Source organism: Pleurodeles waltl, chromosome 3_1 (assembly GCF_031143425.1).
Source record: "Pleurodeles waltl isolate 20211129_DDA chromosome 3_1, aPleWal1.hap1.20221129, whole genome shotgun sequence".
Taxonomy (NCBI): Eukaryota; Metazoa; Chordata; class Amphibia; order Caudata; family Salamandridae; genus Pleurodeles; species Pleurodeles waltl.
Genome location: NC_090440.1, coordinates 155,657,098 through 155,675,364, shown reverse-complemented (window position 1 = coordinate 155,675,364; position 18,267 = coordinate 155,657,098). Strand labels below are relative to the sequence as shown.

The 18,267-nt window shown below is 43.3% G+C and overlaps 1 protein-coding gene across 2 annotated transcripts in view; it reads right to left on the bottom strand.

Annotated features, from left to right (window-relative positions):
* The window catches only part of SCAPER (S-phase cyclin A associated protein in the ER), a 2,262,878-nt gene extending 2,250,191 nt beyond the window's left edge, over positions 1–12,687 (bottom strand). Inside the window, exon 1 of one of the 2 annotated variants that reach the window (XM_069222023.1) lies at positions 12,488–12,687. The gene's annotated coding sequence lies outside the window, so the exon portion shown is untranslated. Of the gene's footprint in view, positions 1–12,272; positions 12,377–12,487 lie in introns of those variants that run through there. The other variant, XM_069222024.1, reaches the window with a different exon arrangement.
* Positions 12,688–18,267: the final 5,580 nt, after the last annotated feature.

The window sequence follows — 18,267 nt, the reverse complement described above, 5'->3', positions numbered from 1 at the left end:
TTGACTCTGAGGAGAAAGTGGGAGGGGGGGGTGCGCAGTGGCCCCAGAATGCTGGAGTATGTGGAAAAGATTGCTGCTGCTTGGTCCTTCGGAATGAAGAATTTGCTGTGACTTATGCTGGTTCTCGTCAGTCGCAAGACTTTGAGTAGAGAGGGTGACCTAACTACTCCGAGTGGGTGTGCTGGTGATCCCTGTGGTGCTCAGGGATTGTCCTGGGCCAGGGCTAGGCGACAGGATTGCTGTGTGCTACAGTGCGGATTGGAGTGGCTTTCTTTTTTGCTCGAGTCGTCAGGGGGCCTCATTCTTCCAGACCGCAATTTATGCCTGTATCATGATTTAACATTGTGCACTGCTCCCCGGTGCTTTCCCAGACTAGTCCTTGGGCTGATTGATACATGGGCAGATGAAAGCGGGTATGTCTGGAGAGGTACAAGCTGCACTGGTCTAACACTGGCTGCCTCTGCACCATCTGACGATAGCCTCTGCCTTCTGAGGCCTTGCCCGGTCACTGCAGCCCACGTCAGTACCTTTTACTTCTTCCGTAGGCGGGGTCCAAGATTCTAAACTTAAGACTAGAGGCGAAATTGATGCTAAGTGCTAGATGCTTGAATACGCTGAGTTAATGGGATAAGCTGGAGAGTTGGGATACTGGCTGAACTGCGGTGGACAAGGCTGAGTGCAGAAATCTAAGTTCCAACCAAATGCACGTTCTGGATAGTGGAGACAAGCAGGAGGATGGCTAATATCCACTTTTGAGTCCACCTTCGGCAGGTGAATAGAGCACTAGGCAGCAGAGTGGAGTTGTGGAAAGAGTGCTTGATTGAGCTTGGATTAAGCTTGAATTGGCCGTGAGACAGGTAGCTGCGGGGGTTGTTAGACCTACCAGGTCTTGCCAGGTCTATGTTATGCTTGTCTGGGCTCGCTGTCTGCCGGTCCTGTTGCGGGCGGCAGAGCGGTGCTGACATTGGTGGAGAGAAGGCACTGAGTCGGCAAAGGTGGTGAGGACATAATGTGAACCATGTTAGTTTAGTTTGCAAGTGATTTTGGTGTTTTCCAATTCTGTTTCATTTTCAAAACAGGAGATAAAATCAGTGGTCAAACAGTAAGTAAACCCCCAATATTTAACTACTGATTGGGAGAGGTCTTCGTGCTAGAACTATCACCAGAGGTCACACCAGATTGCCCAGCCAGCTACTCTCAGTCAGAGAGATGATTTCAGAAGCTACGCCGGTGTCCTTTACCAAGAGAACATATTTTGTTTCCTCAGCAAAACTCTAATAAATAATAGCTTATGCCAGCTACTCAAAAGGTATGATGTGCAATCCATCCTAAGGAATTAGAAAGGCAGGTTTGTTGTGTAACACTTTAGCTAAGATTTAGCACAGCGCTTAGAAAAAGGTTTAGGATGTTTGGATGTCCAAAACTTGCTACAATGCTAGAAACGTTCATCTTATTTTCATTGACCATTACATGCTTCACTACTTTTATTTTTGCATTCTATGTGGTTACCATTCATGTTTATGCACTGAACTGGGGATTTTAAAATAAACATGTAAATTACAGGTCACCATGTTTTAGTGCAATCTTTGAGAGTGTTATTTTTTGGGATGGAAAAGTCTTCTGCATGGCAATGTATGTGCACACCTGCCCTGAGTGCTCAGACTGTACTAATGTTTGGATCCCTAATGCCCTTTTTTGTTTTCATATGCAAACATAGATCATGCGGGTGCACCATGACACAGGCCTTTCTCATGGACTGGGGTCTTGTTGGACCGGGAGGGACATCCAAAATGCTGCTGTCATAGTGGTGAAAGGCTACTGCTTTTATCAGCAGTTAAGCAGTGCGAGCACAGGGATGACAGCTTACGGTGTAGTGATCTGCAGGGGTAGCAGGGATGAACAGGTCCTTTTAACCTTTGTCACTGGAATGAGGCCTGCAGCCTCACTCATTTAAAGTTCCACTGATGTGTGCTTAACTCCCCATTGGCCTACATCTGTTTGGTGTGTAAGGCTGCACAGTGCATATGTGATGAACATGTGCTGGGTGTATGTGTGCATGTGAATGGTGAAATACAGGGATAATGCATTACTGTGCAGTGCATTTATGTTATATGCCTGTGCTGGGTGTATATGTGCCTATGAGTGGCAAAGTACATGAAGGATGTAATGCTGCGCAGTGCATGTACATGTGCCTAGTGTATGTGTGCCTGTGAGTGGTACAATACATGAAGGATGTAGTGCTGCGCGGTTTGTGTATGTTATATGCATGTGCTGGGTGAATGTGTGCCTGCCAGTGGTGCAATACATTGTTGACTCTGGGTCCCTTTTTGGGAGACCCAGGGTTGCATGGTGTAACAGGAGTTAGAGGAAGTCCCCAGACAGATGTGTATTGCTGCATTCTTGTAAGCAGGGTGGACACAGGAGGGAGCGAGAGCCAGGCTCCCCCATTGAACTTCAAAGGGAGCTCTTTCATTCAGAGAGAGGTCACGAGGGTTGGGTGTGGGCACATCTCAAGAAATATATGGGTCTTGCTAAGAGAATCATAAAGATTAGGGATGAGGCCCTGAGCTAAACTTTTGATACACATCATTGTGGCTGACATCCAGGTGTGAACTTCTAGAAACGCAAATGGCCTGTGTTGTGAGGCAGTTTTGGAGCCGCTCGTACTGTAACAGGCTGCTTTCTGGAGGAAGAGAGGACAGAGGAGTGGGCACTTCAAAAGGAAGCAGAACCCCAACATAAACTTCAAAGACTAAGGGGGTTATTACAACTTTGGAGGAGGTGTTAATCCGTCCCAAAAATAATGGTAAAGTGACGGATATACCACCAGCCGTATTACGAGTTTCATAGGATATAATGGACTCGTAATACGGCTGGTGGTATATCCGTCACTTTACCGTCACTTTTAGGACGGATTAACACCTCCTCCAAAGTTGTAATAACCCCCTAAGTCCCTAAATCACATTTGTTCACTGGAAATGGACTATAAGAAGGAGAGCTAGAGACCCCAAAAATTGTCATCTTTCAAGTACCCAGTCAGGCTGTGCGAGAAGTAGATGTTCTACAAGACTTCTGTCTGTGATCAGGACTGGGGGCCAAGGCGCACTAGTCTCCCAGCTGGGTGAGGGGATATGGCCCAGGGAATCCAAGACCGCCTACCTTGGAGCACCAGCACCTGACTGCTTGCCAAGACCTGGTGGAATTTGCTGTGCCGAACGGGTCAGAGCCTTGTGCAGTGGACAGACGGCCACCCTGTATGGCAGAGTGGACCACTGGGACCAAGCAAGAACTGTGACGTGGTCGGGTGGTCACAGGAGGACAAAGGCAGCTGTGGTGACCACTAAGGACCTGCACTGTGACAGCGGATCAGCATCAGGACTATCACACTTCATCCCCCAAACCCCCACCAAACATGGGAAGGACCAAAGACCTTACCCAGCTTGGAAAAGCCACAAAGAACCTCCGGTTGCTGCAGCTGCATGACTGCTTGTGAGAAACATGAGGTCCCCTGTGCCCAGCCTATCTAGATGGCATACAAATCACCTACTGGACACAGCCGCTGCAGCTCCAGCTCACGTGGAGGCACGCTCAGGGACTCCATTTATTCCATTACTGCAGGTGCTGTTGAGACTGATTTCGGGCCAGTCAGCCCTGGGGAACTTGCTTAACAGATAGTCCTTCAGCACTGGAACACTTGATTTTTTAAGAGTCGTAGTGGGACTCCTAAGACACAGACTAGTGGGGCTTCACCTGAATCTCAACAATAGAGAATGGGGAAAACCACTACTGCTAAAGTAGGAAAGAGTGAGACTCAGGGAATCGTCTAAGAAGCACTAGAGTGCTGACCTCAGGGGGCTTTGGAATTTGTTTCTCAACATCATATTTCCCTTTGCGGTGGTGGCTGTAAAATAAATACTTTTTCAAAAAAGCAAGTATTTGTCTGAACAATCAATTATTGTTGCTGCTGTGCGTATTTTGAAATGTTAGCTTGTGTTCAGCATCCTGTATCTACCTCTCACTTCGAAGCTACTACTGAGAGTCAAGTGCCAAAGGGGTTCTTGGTCCAGATGCTCTTGACCCATAGTAGGCCAGGTTTTACGGCTAGGACCGGTACCTCCTGTTTGCTCCGTGGCCCTCTGAAGTGAGTTCTGATAATTGGTGGCAGCAGTGGGATGCTTAACATTTAATGGCTTTGGATACAGGAGTAGCATTGCCCATTTCCAGTTTACACCAGTACTACAATAAATTCAGTTTTTACAAACAAAGGCAACATGCTTAGATAATAGAAGCCATAGGGTTGGGAACAGACCTCAGCACCATGTCCATAGATCAGTGCGGACACTGTGTAGATTCCAGTTTTACTTGTTTGGCACTAAGTTTGTATAGCAAGCCTATTATAAACCAGTGATGATGGCAAGGAAGGGAGACAATCCCAAGTTGCTGACATGGTCTATTTCTTTGCGGTGGAGAACAGAGCTAGATTGAGTCAAATGAATGCTTATTGACAAAAGATTGTTTGAATTACCACTGTCTCTTAACTCATCTATCCAGACTGATAGTAACCAGGAAGCACTGCCTGCAAAGGATTGCTCACCGTGCCTCATGTTAGAGCTGCAGTTTAACTGGCTTTCTGATTCAATGTATGAAAGTTGAACTGAGTCCTTGCATCAGAGGGTTAAAAATCCAACGCATGTGGAACCCCCTTCCCCCAAGTATCACTAGGAAAAAAAAGTCTATGCATACATTTTTGTTTTGCTTTTCCACATCTCGTACCAACAGCTTGCTTTATTTATAAAACATTCCTATTTTTAAAACTCCCATTTAATGCATGAAAAGTAAAATCAGGCATGCAGCCATGATGTTTCTCTGCTGACTATTTTGTTCCGGTACACTGTATTTATGGGAGTTCAGGCTTAAAGATTGCAGTACTGTCTGACACCATTTTGAAAACATAGCAAATAGCACAGCACATTTCCCTTGCTTTCCAAAAGATGTTTCATATAGCAGGGATGTGGAATTCCTATCGCCCGACGCCCGGGACATCTTGTTTGGGGTCAAGGGCAACAAGTTTTTATGTTTACTTTGTCCTTGGGACAAGTAGGCCCAACCCCCTGCAGCACAAACCCTTTGGCTGCCTGTTTACAGAGAGAGGCATTCTCTGCAGTTGAGGTAATGTGTTTCCAAAAGATAATGCTGTTCGAACTTGTATTTATGGTTCATTATTTGAAAGCCTTCATTATTAGGGTGAGTGCTGTAAATAAATGTTTTAAGGTCACACTTCACTACTGACGTTGGTTCCAGTACAAAAAAAAAAAAAAAACGTGTACACACATGTTTGAAAAGTTTAGGCTAAGTATAATGCTCCCAGAATGCTCTCTGATAATATGCAAATGAAGTGTCATTTAGTAAAATGTGTTGATGCATGCTAGTATTTCCCAAAAATATTTCTAATGGAAAATCAGTGTAACCATTTTCAACACGATTATGGGAAGCATGAAAATAAACAAACACTGACAAAGCCAACTGATCCAACATATTTTTATAAGTCTTTTAGTTTCATCAATGCGTGTCTTGTTTTGACATGGCTTTTGTAACACTTTATTGTTGTGGGAGCTACCAGGCCCTCAACATTGTAACAAACATTGGCAAAACCCCCCCAAAAAGTTTTTGAACTCTTAAAGCACACGTTGCCACCAGCGGCATAACAAAGCCCCGCAGCCGCCCTCCAGGGGGCCCCTCCAGCACATCACCTGCCCTGGGTGAGTCTGGAGAGGGGGCTCCTCCATGTTCTTTGCAAAGGGGCACCCTCCAGTTTCGTTACGTCACCGATTGCCACTGTAGTTCCTGACACTGAACAAAACTACTTTGTGTGGCAATATGCTCCTTGTGGAAGAGCAGAATGCGATCACTCACAGTAAAGCCAGCCGAAAGAGAGAGAAATAGAAGTTTAATAAAAACAAAATGTCTTTGTTAACACCAGACCTAATTAGGGACCAAGACCCACATGTAGGTAGCTTTTTGCATGTCGCAAACAGCGACTTTCGCTGTTTGCGACATGCAAAAAGCACATTGCGATGCACAAACCCAGTTTTGCAATTCAGTAACCTGGTTACCGAATCACAAAACGGGTTTGCGACTCGCAATTAGTAAGGGGTGTTCCCTTCCTAATTGCAACTCGCAGTGCAATGTAGGATTGTTTTGTGACCGCGAACGCGGGCGCAAACCAATCGCAGTTTGCACCCATTTCAAATGGGTGCTAACACTTTCGCAAAAGGGAAGGGATCCCCATGGGACCCCTTCCCCATTGTGAATGTCACTGTAAACATTTTTTCAGAGCAGGCAGTGGTCCTGGTCCTGCGGAAAAAATGAAACGAAAACGTTTCTTTTTTCGTTTTTGTTATGCATCTCGTTTTCCTTTAAGAAAAACGGGCTGCATTACAAAAACAAACAAAAAAAACTGCTTTATTGAAAAGCAGTCACAGACATGGTGGCCTGCTGTCTCCAGCAGGCCACCATTCGCGAGGGGGGTCGCAAATTGCGACCCACCTCATGATTATTCATGAGATGGGCATTTGCAAAGCCCTTGCGAATCACAGATGGTGTCAAGGACACCATCCTACATTTGGATTTGCGACTCGCAATTTGCACGTCACAAATCTGAACCTACCTACATGTGGCCCCAAATTCTTAAAGAAAGTCACAAAAGTGCACCCATGGTATATGTCGTACCCCTTTAAAATATTTGTGAACTGTATTTTAGCATGGGTAAATACGATGTGTAGATTTGCTCATGTGAAAATCTATTGAGCATTTGCAAGTTCATTTTCCCTCCAGCCACTTTCTTCCCAACCCTGGAAGAAGTTCTAATTCTGCCATTGTCAGGAGTAAATGTCCAACCTTTCTTATTATGGAAAAATATTAGAGAGAAGCTGGTAAAAATCTTTAAAACATGCAGGTTAGTAGGTTTGCAGACTCAAAGGCATTCCAGCCCTGAAACTATTGCTTACTGCTTCCTCCAGCCCCAGTATGCAGATCTGCAGAAAGGTGGCAAAATAAGGAAATTGCTACAGTAGGGATTGAAACTCCAAGTATTCAAGCCCTACTATGGTAGTAGCCCTGGCATAATCAGAGAGGCTATTAATTGCTGCCATAATTTGTCGCCACACTACATGGCACTAAAGGGACAAGTAGATCTTTTTACAGGACAAGTAGATTTGAGAAGCAACCTGTCCCCTGGACAAGTAGATATTTTAATAAATTCCACACCCCTGATATAGTGTGAAGTAGGAGAAAGCTCATTTAGAATAGTATTATTGACGAAAGCGCCCGTTTGTAGTGCTGATGACTTCGGTACTCTATAATGAGCAGGTCAGTTGACTTTTACATTAAACGACAAAACGTCTGCAGCCAGACAGATGAGCAATTTTGTAAAGATACCCTTCTAAAACTACCTTCACCTACTTCACATTAAATAGAACACCTTTTAGCAAGCAAGTGAAAAAACATTTTATCAGAGCTGCTCCGGGCATTTCAAGACTATCTATGGTTTTCAGATTCACATGCGAAAAATAAAAAATTTAGCTCTTAGCACACATAATTGCAAAGCGCTACAAAATAAATAAGTCAGCTCACAAGTACACAACTGCTTTCATGATTTTGCTCGTTACATTAAAATGGAGAAGAAAAAAAAATAAAAAAAAAATAAAGTGATATTTAGAAAACAAAAAACAGGCCATTACCACGAGACGTAAAAAAGCAAAGGGACACTAGTATACACAGATATATTTCCCTTCAAGTGGGAAGTAATAGTTTCATTAAACCTGAAACGTGCATATGCCTAGAAACATTGTAGCAAAGCCTTCAGGCACGCAACAATGCCTTACTCAAAGTTTTTTCCAAATTTGTGTCAGGATAATACAGGCTGCTCTGAGCACACATAAATGCAATGCACCATAACAAAATAAAAAGTCAGCAGCTAAGCACACAGGAATTGTCTCATCATACATTAAAAAGAAGCCAGAAAACAAGTGGTATTTTGAAATTTAAGCAAATTAACGATGATTGACTGTAAAACGCTGTTTTTGCTAAATGCAAGCTGATTGCAGAGAGGACAGATCAAAGAACCAGTATAAAAATGAAGAGGAGAGTGAGAACAGTGACAGTAATGAACTCCTACGACGAAGTTCTAAAACACAAATAGTTGGAAAGCTGCAACAGAAGCGAAGGGATACAACACAAGTAATGAAAACAGTATGAGAGCTATGCTCCAGAAATAACACACACACACACACACACACACACCCACCCACCCACCCACCCACCTCAGAGAGGAAAGCCAACAATAAAAAACAAAGGAACACAGACTGACAAGAAAGCCACCCAATCATGTGCAACGGTTGAGTTTGGAATACTGTATACAATGCTCTTTGCAACAGATACCTGGAGCTATCTGTTGAGAGACAGCAAAAATATAGCTTATGAAAGACACAATCTTTTTGCATATTTTGGTTCAGCCTGTCTTGCTCTGGGTGCAACACATTTTTCAAATGCAGCAGTCTATCTTACACAGTAATTCCTTTTTTTTAAAAATAATATCTTTATTGAGTTTTGCGCTCTAGGTTTACAACATGATGACTTGCACCTATAATTGGCAGTGTATCAACAAACTTGGGTACAAGGATTAGTAAAGAAAATGCATTATTGGCTACAACATATAACAGGAATATCTACTGCCTGCCCACCCCTTGCAAGTGGCAGTTAGGGAAAAAAAAGAACAGGGAAGCAGCTGTAGTATAGTAACAATAGCAAGCAGTTCTAGACAAATGCATCCAGAGAGCTAGGCAGGTAATGGAGCAACACCACAGCATAGGTCGTAGCCAGACAATAAATGCTAAGTAATAAGTGCATGTATAATATCGCACATAGCAACAAGGGGAGAAAGGGCCAGTCACCGAACACAAGCCAGGACGGAACTTCAGATCCGTGTAGACAGGAGTATGGACACTAGAGTAAAGCTGAGGGGGCACTTGGTGATGCAAGCTTGCTACAGCACAAGGAGTAGCAGACGCACGATTCAAGGAGGGAAGGGAGTTGTGTTTGGCCACCGCTGGAAGCTGAGAAGGAGGTTGTCCCATTACATGGAGATGGGATGTTTCCAAAGACCCTGACCTCTTCTGTCCTCAGAATGGTTCTCTCTGCTGTCCCCCAAACCGACAATGATTGTTGCCATGCCGCAATTACAGGAGGAGGGCAATTACGATTTTGTTTTGCTTTATGCATGGGTAGGAACCCAGGGTGCAAGCTTCCCAGTATCGTAGGGCAGTCAACTCACTTGTCTTAAGGTGCGCAGTGATCGCTGATTAGTACTGTAAGAGAGAGGGATACAGCCATAACATGTGGTGCAGGTCAACAACAGGGAAGTGGCAATAAAGACAGCCAGCTTTGACCCAGGGAAAAATCTTGATCATCTTGGCAGGAGATAAATACGCCCTGTGCAACCCAAAGAGGAGGATAATCTTAAACCTTGCCTTCACAGAAACGGAGGCTGGAAAGGCCAGCACCCTGTCCTACTCGTTATGAGCAAAGGCCCGGCCAAGTTCCATCTCCCATCTCTCCCGAAGACAAGGCTAGATAGACCTGAATGGCAAAAGCTTTTGGAGTGCACAATCAGATGATTAGTCTCCATCTATTGGCCATGACATGGAGGTACTGTACAACAGCATTGGTCAGTGGTTCTACTGCCACGGCATTCCAGTTAGCGCACAAGATACGAGGCAGCATGTGGTATATTAGGAACTGACCCCTATGTATGTTAAAGTGGTCTACCAGCTCTTCAAAGGGTAGCAGATCGCCATCCTGAAGTGTGTGACTCCTTTCCTTAATGAAAACCTTGCATTTTCACAGTGCTTTCTGTCACAGGCTCTGACGCCATAGCTCTATAAATATGTCTATTTCCCAGTGCACCAGTCAAGATTCACATCTGGGACCCTCCAGTTAGACACACATATGTTAAGTGACTGCATTAACCAATAGAGCTCTTGTGACAGACTAATGTATTTCACTCTTTAGTTTACCTGGCATTTACTTTCATTTACAGTGTTTGCATTATATATTACCTAGTGGTGGTCGTCACTAGGTAGTATAGTTTGGACCTAGTTTCCATAGACGGAGCATTTTTTGTTTTGCCTATAACTTTGGTGCCACTTGATAAATCTTTATAACATTTTCAAAACTTATACTTTGGTCAGTTCAGCTGCTGTCTTGAAAGTTTTGGGGTGATCCGACAAGCTGGTGCTAAGAAAAAGGTGGGGTCCCAAAACACGTTTTCCCCATTAATTTTTCCATAGGACCTTTAGACACACCTACAGCCCAAACCACTGAACAGAATTACACCAAATTTGGCAGGAAGCTAGATCTTGTTCTGCAGATTACACTTTTGGTGTTTTGGCAGAAATCTGTTCAGCAGTTTTGGAGAAATTGAAGGCCAAAAAATATAGATATCTAGGGACGCAGATCCATCTGTCCCCGTGCTGATATCTGATTGACTGCCAACACTTCAACAAGAAAGTGTTGGCAGCCATCTTGGGACTCTGCTTCAACCAAAGGACGTGTGCGGCAGTGGTTGGAGTAATGTATAGTAATTAAAATAACTTTGCGTTAAAAAAAATAGAAATTTACTGTGGGGGGGGGAATGTTACAGGGACTTTATAGTTATGCAATAGAATAGAAAACTAGAAATTCACTGAAAAAACAAAGGTTACAGGGATGATCTGAATTTACTCGTACAAAAAAAAAAACTTTAGAAATTCACCAGTTAGAGTTATTTCAAGTAACTATAACTCGAACCCTCGCCATGCACTGTTAATTACTCCAGATACTACAGCACTCATGAAAACGTATATAATGTCATTAAAAATACAAATGAAACATTAGCAGTTAAATTATTGAAGACAAAAACTGTGTATGGCGGGGCGCTAGTATAGTTACCTTAGAGAACGAATTATAGTTACTTGAAATAACTAACTATAACCGCTGAATTTCTAAGGTTTTGTACGAGTAAATTCAGATCCTAACTATAACATCCCTGTAACCTTTGTTTTTTTCCAGTGGAAAAAAAAATATATAGATAGCTAGATAGATGAAAGGTAAACAAATTAGTTGACATTTCAATCTGTTTACCCACATCTCCGACTTCTCCCCCACACTCTGTGAAGGTCAATCCCCAAAGTACTTGGGATCACAGTATCCATGCTGCTTTAATGGACATCGAATGCAGCCATGAAGCACTGTATAAATGCCGATATACCACTGCCAAATTCAGGAGATGGAAAGAACTGAGATTCGTATGCCCCTTCACCAATCAAAGTTGTAAAAAGGATCCCCTGGCAGTGAAATGCACACCCAATTTAACCATCAAAGGTAAATTAGGGCGATTAAATGAAATCTTTATAAGGATGAGGGATTGGTTTAACTATTTCATATAGTTTGGGAATATTTCGTTATTTTCATCTGAACCTTAAGCATTTATGTGAGTGTGATACATTAGGATCGTTAATTTGCGCAATGCCTGTCACAGTTTATTACAGGCTTCCTCAGGGGAGATGCATGACAACACGAAGCTTTAAGACCGTCTACAAATATTTCCATGCGGTAACAGTCCGCTCACCACACCCACACTTCCCAAGCTCACCATGGAGACAAAACCTCCCTCAAATAACAGTTGAGGCAAGGCAATGGTGACTCTTTTGCTACCGTTGTATAACGACGCAACACACAAACACCGCTTTTGACGGTGCTGAAAATCAAGCCCCCATTCTATCAGAGAATGCTTTGGACTGGATAAGCAACGTTACAGATGCGTTTGAATTCTTTAAATGAAGGAGGTAGTTTGGAGCGCAAACTTGTGGTTTGTGTAAACTATACTTTCCTAAGCAATCATTCGCCCACTTAGTATTTTAATTCCAAGCAAAAGACAGATGCCCAGAGAAAAATCAACTAACAGATTACACAAAACAATTTCCATGATTGTAGAAATATTTTTAAACTACTTGGAGGGTTAATTTTCACCAATACTGATACATGAGTTGGGCACAGCACATGCTCTTTCAGACCCCCGTCGGCTCCTTGCTGTGGCCTCCGAGGAGGCTTCCTAAATGGTCATGAAGCACAGTTTGAGACGGGTGCAGGGGGACAGCAAGTCCCGCTCCCCGCAGAGAAGATGGAGCAGAGTTCCGAGTAGGGGAAGGTTTAGAGGGGTCGCATGTCACACTCACCGGCGGTGCAGCCCTGCTGAGGGGTGCTGTGAGAGCACGACAGCAGCACTAAAGACACTAGTAGCCCTACAGCGGCTGCAGAGTGACAGCGCCGTGGCGAGAGGAGGAGGGCGCAGGAGGCGCCACGCTAGTGACGCACGGTACAGACCGAGTGGCTCTAGGCAACAGCTCTAGTTTTTCATCGACCCTGTTCCCATTGATCACAGATAACTTACTGTCAAAGTCGACCAGTGGAGCCAGTCAACAGATGGAAGCCGGGTCGTATAGCAGGTTCACTCTCTGACAGACGCGCGGGTACTGTGTGGGACAACACGCCAATAAACAACCGGCAAACATTTCCTCATCCAATGTTAAGCCGCGATATAGTCTGTAAGGGGGGAGTCTCACAGCCAAACGAACAGCTGACATTAACTCCCTCAGCCAATCCCATGACATGAATTCCACCAACTAAACAAATGGCAAGAGGCTTTGCCACCACTGAACAGAATATGTATCTTCTTACCTGATTGGGTGCGGATACCTAGGTGCTCAAGCTCTGCTTCTGCTCCCCGTAATAAAGGAACAGTGGAGCCTGTCAAAGACGCGGACAGTGTCAAATATGAAAGTGTTCATGGAAATTCAGGATATGTAGCTATCCAGCCAATGACAGGCTCTAAAGCTTTTTCTTATAGATATCTTTTGAACTAGCACCATTGTTTTAAGTTTTCGAACAGTTCGTGTTCATTTGCCCACATCATGCCTGCCAACTGAAAGATAACTACAAGTCGTGAACGAAGAGGTAACAATGTATTTGCTCCTTCAGCATTAATTTTCTTTCAAGCATTTGCATAGATCGTGGCTATATTTTACGGAGGTGCCAAGTTTCCCAGGCTAATGTGTGCTAACCGATGCACTTCTAGGGAGTCTAAAGGTCAGAAGATTTAGTAAAAAGCTGGGTGCATTTAAATTTTCCAGTTAACTTACATTGAAGTTGAGAGAATTTCAACTGGCAGAAAGCTAAAATAAACCATTGATACCGCACCATTTTCTATACCGGCAGGCTCTAGTGTTGTCATCAAACAGATTGCGTCACCGGTCATATGAACCTTTAGATATCAGCTGAATGTGTTTTCTGGGAGCTAACACTGGGTCAACAAAGTAAAATGTACAGGCAAACCCGTTTGGTTCTACAACAACAACAGACTGGGTAGTTTCTAAACCATGAAGGTTTATTTACATATTAGTCAGTTACAGGCTTTATTAGTAAATTGATTTTCAGATAAACATGCAATTCAGTAAAGGTTAATCAATCCAGCTGCTTATATCAGATAATAGTAGCATAACTTGTTTAAGGAATGCATATGCAAAACAGAGACTTCCCTAAACTAAATAAAGCATCTAAAGACAGCAGCACGAAAACCTAGGTAGAAAGTCTCAATCTGAAGTGAACCAAATAAAGGTTCAGGGGGTAGATAGTCATAAGCGTTCAAGATTCTAACTCAAGAACCAGAAATATGAAATCTCAGATATAACAGATCAGCAGAGTATGAGAACGGTCCTCCCTTGGCAAAGTCAGGGCACGGTCCCCGTACACCTATTATAAAACACACACTTAAATTAGTCTCATTCTTTCCCAGAACTTCTTCCCATCAACTCCAACGAGCTGGGACCAATCAGGTTGTGCCATCTTCTACTCTAACTTTCCCTAATATCAAACAATCAGCTCCTCTTCTAACTAAGCTTGTTGTGCTGCTCCTGTAATCAGATGGAAAACATGAAAACACATTTTGAAATCAACATTAAGTTTAACAGTGAAAAGCCTTTGAACACATGAGACCTATTTGCAGGCAAGTCAACTTTAAGAAAATACATCTAGTTAAACGTGAATATACTATAAGCAAATAGTTAAATTTCAGTTATACAAGGTGTAGTGTCCATATTCGTATATTGCCATACATTAACACACAGAGTAACATACGATTAGTCAAAATTACAAAGCCTTAATTTTCTCACTGCGTCCGTCCTCCCTCCGATGGCTAGAATACCTTGCCCAGTGAGAGATGATTCTACTGTAATAGCTCAAAAATCTATTATATACAAACACACTCTTGTGGGAGAGTCCTGCTCATAATGGTATATATTTATACTAGAGTGTATTGAACAACTGAGACCTTCTCACAGACCTCCATATTGGATACAAAATGTTGTTAATAGCATAGGGAAAATAATTGTTATCTACTGAATAATTTCAAAAGACTAACAGGTGTAGTATGTTGTGGGCTGCAACTATCCTATTCAAGAATACCTACTATGCATATTTACTATCCTGTAGAAAAATACACAAATGTACTCAGTCACCTCTTCTTAACATGATGGCTATATGTAGTAGAGACTATGGAAAAATTGTAGTTTTTAATAGAAAGTGTCAGTAGACACATACTATTATCCAGTACAATGATAAATGTATGTAGTAGAGTACAAAGCGGTAGTGACATCTTGTGAGAAATTGGGGTCATTGACTGACTGAGGTGTGATCCCTGGTCAAGCAACAGCCACAATCCCTTGCAGGCAGAACCATGAAAAGTCACTTTAATTAAACACTGCTTAACCCTGGATACCTTGGCACAAAAAGTAGTCAGGCTTAACTTAGAGGCAATGTGTAAAATAGTTATGCAGCACACAAACAGTAATAAAGTTAAAACACAACACAAGAAAAACACCACACTAAGTTAGAAAAATACAGTACATTTTAATAAATCAATTGACACCAAAATGACAAAAATCCAATCAGTAGAACTATTACATTGTAAAGTTAAAGGTGCAAAATACCTCCAATTGCTGACATCTGGTCACGCAAGACTGGGTCAAGGTCAAAAGTTAAGGCAGAGCGCAATGGAGTGCGGTTCGGATAAAAGAAGTGGATTGGGCCTGGTCAGCGCTTACCTTCGGTCTTAGAAACATTTTCAAGAGAAAATGTTTGAGAAGGTAGAAGTTCAGTGGGGAAAGGATACAGGAGTGTCCGAGGAGGGAGCATCGTCAGGTAGCCATGGATCAGAGCGATGGTGAAGATTTTTACCTAGTCGCTGAAATGGAAGTTGAAAATCTCCAGTGGGACAAAGAAGAAGGTTGTAGCCAAAGACAGTTCCATGAGGTCAGATACCCCTTTGGTGAAGGACCACAGAAAGGAATTTGCTGCTGCGGAGAACAACGCAGCGGGGGAAGCTGCAAAGTCAATCCGACTGGCAATGCACCTCAGGTGCATAGGAAAGCAGGTTGGTCCTGGTCTCCTCCTGGTTCTCAGAGCACTTATTAGCCAACATTTGTATAAGTATAAGCATATGTTGGTTTATTCCTTCCTTTCCACAGGTCCTCACCAATTAAGGTTCTGATTTGTGTAGCGCATTAAGTAATTTATATCTACCCTATAAATTCCTAATGTTACTAGGGTATGCAGTGTAGCTTAGGAGATGTTTGTTTTTGGTCCTGATGAAACGCCACTTGATCCGTAGGGACATCTTAGGCCTGAAACATGTTGCCCTCATTCAGTGGCTGAAGGAAGATTTTTCCTGTCTACCCCCACTGTGTTGGTAGAGTGGTGGAACATTATTTCCATCCCACTCCCTTGAGTTTTTAACATTGACCGAGATCCTCTCTGCTTAATAAAACACACTGTGTTTGGGCTCTCGAGCCAATTTTAACTTCCCCTTTTTGTCCTGCTCCTCTCTAGCTGTAGGTTTGAGTTTATTCCTACTCCCATCCATTGCACGTACTTCAAATTAAGATCTCTAGCAAAGAACCACCTTGTGTGGCCTATCAGACATTGCAGCGCCAGTCTGACGAAGAGCAAGCCCTATGATGAAGCATGATATCCAGTGGATGTGTGAGGGCTCTAGCTTCTACTTTTAGAAGTGCCTTCAGTACCAGTGGACTTTCTTTGTGGAACAGTGTACCTTATTGATTTGTACTATATGTAGGGAGGCTGTACACTGGACCATTATAATCTCCCTGTCCCTCTTATGGTTTATAGGGATCAGGATGTGGTGCTGCACTTCTCCAGGAGCGTAGACAGTTCAGTAACAAGGCAGTGTAATTGTTTTCTACCCTGATTTCACCACAGCAGTACAAGCAGCCAGAAAGGAATTTGCACCCGTGAAAAAGAAACTGCAGCAGGCAGAAGTTGAATATACCATGCTGTACCCAGCACGGTTGCGGGTCCAACTGCCAGAGGGTCAGAAGATATCTGCCACCCCCCAGGCTGCCATGGACCATCTCAAGAAGGCAGGACTAAGGCCCAGACCAGCCTCAGATAAAACCGATTAGCAGATGGATAGTTGCTGTGCAACATGAAAGATCTTTAAGCGTTACGTCCTGCGCCTTACCTTGGAGTGGCTAGTCTATCCTTGACACATTTATTCCAGCACCGATTACTATTGTTTAGACAGAGTTGATGGCTATTCTTAGGGTGAGCGGGCAGCGAAGACGGCCCAGTCACCTCCGTTTAGGGGGAGGCTGGCCCTCTATACAACCCCTGGAGGGATACCCTGAGTCCCAAGAAGGTGCATGACAAGTGTTAGAGTTGTGCTCAGTGAAGTGCTGAATGGTTATAAATGGTATTGTTATGGTTGAATGGGGGGATGTGCCTTTGGCAAGTTGGGGGTCGCTGAAGTGGGTCAAGGGAGGGTTGGGGATCAGGAGATATTTTGCCCGTAAAGTCTGGGCCTTGCAGTTATTGCCTGTAATTGACTTGCTTTATTCCAATACACAATCAATGTCATCCTGGAGATATGAACGATAGAGTGACTACTAACGTAGCCTCCCTCAGCGTTCTGTCTTGGATTGTATGGGGGTAAATAATCTGAAAAAAAATAAGACAGGTGCTAGCATGTCTTGATACACATAATGTGCAGGTAGCATATCTGCCTGAAATGCACCTCTCCAAGCGTTCGGCAGAGAGGGTGGGTGCAAGGTGGGTTGGGTCCCGTATGGCCACATCATATTCTACATATACTTGAGGGGTAATTATATTAATCAAATAGGGGGTGTCATTTGAGCTGACACATTCTGAGGTGTATGAACAGGGACGCTATGATCTGGTGCAGGGCTGGCTGTGTGGTACCTTGGTTACTATGCTCAATACATACAGTCCCAATGTGGATGACCCAGAGTTTGTACTGCATATCTGGAACTGGCTACATGTATTGCCAAATATGCCATTGTTGTGGGGGCGAGGGTTTAACCCATGTCTGTATTTCAGCTTAGATAGGTGTAGTTGAATTTCTTATCAATAGTAAAGAAGTGACACAATTATAGTAATAATTGAGTAGTTATAAGTAAAATAAAATAAAACAAAATACGACCGGGAGTACAGCACAGTTCTGCAACTGAAGCCACACTCAACTCAGCTCTTTCACACAGTGATTTTTATACACTTGGTGGGCACTTAAAATCCAACTCCTTCACAACACTTACAATTAACAAAAGCAATAATCTTTAAACGCTATCTGACTGCTTGTTACAAAAATACAGTCCTGACAGATTTATTACGTACATAGTATCTAACATACACAATGTCCTTCTATCCTGCCCTGTGACCTCTACCAATATGTTCCCCCTACACGTCTCCCAGTCTCTAAAAGTTTTATGTCCTGTCACCTCCTTTCTGCCAGCCTTTGAAACACATACATCTAACACTGTGTCTCCCTTTCAAGTCTGTCGTGATTTACCCTTATCTTTTACTGCTATCAGAAAGTAGCTCAGACTCTCCCCTGTGTGTGCGCATCCTTCTAAGTTATCTGTGGTATGCTAGGCTGAATCGTAACTACTTTACCCTGCACCTGGCCTCTCTTCTCGTTCTCCTTTCTGTCCCTGCAGTCCTTCTTGACCATTATGTTCAAACCAAGGCCTGTACTTTTCTCGTATAATATAGACTTCTGCACGTTTGTTTTCTAATTCATGTGTTGACCAGAGTAGGCCCTTTTTAGTTTTCTTAAGGCCTATTACATTCCCCCCTCTAGTT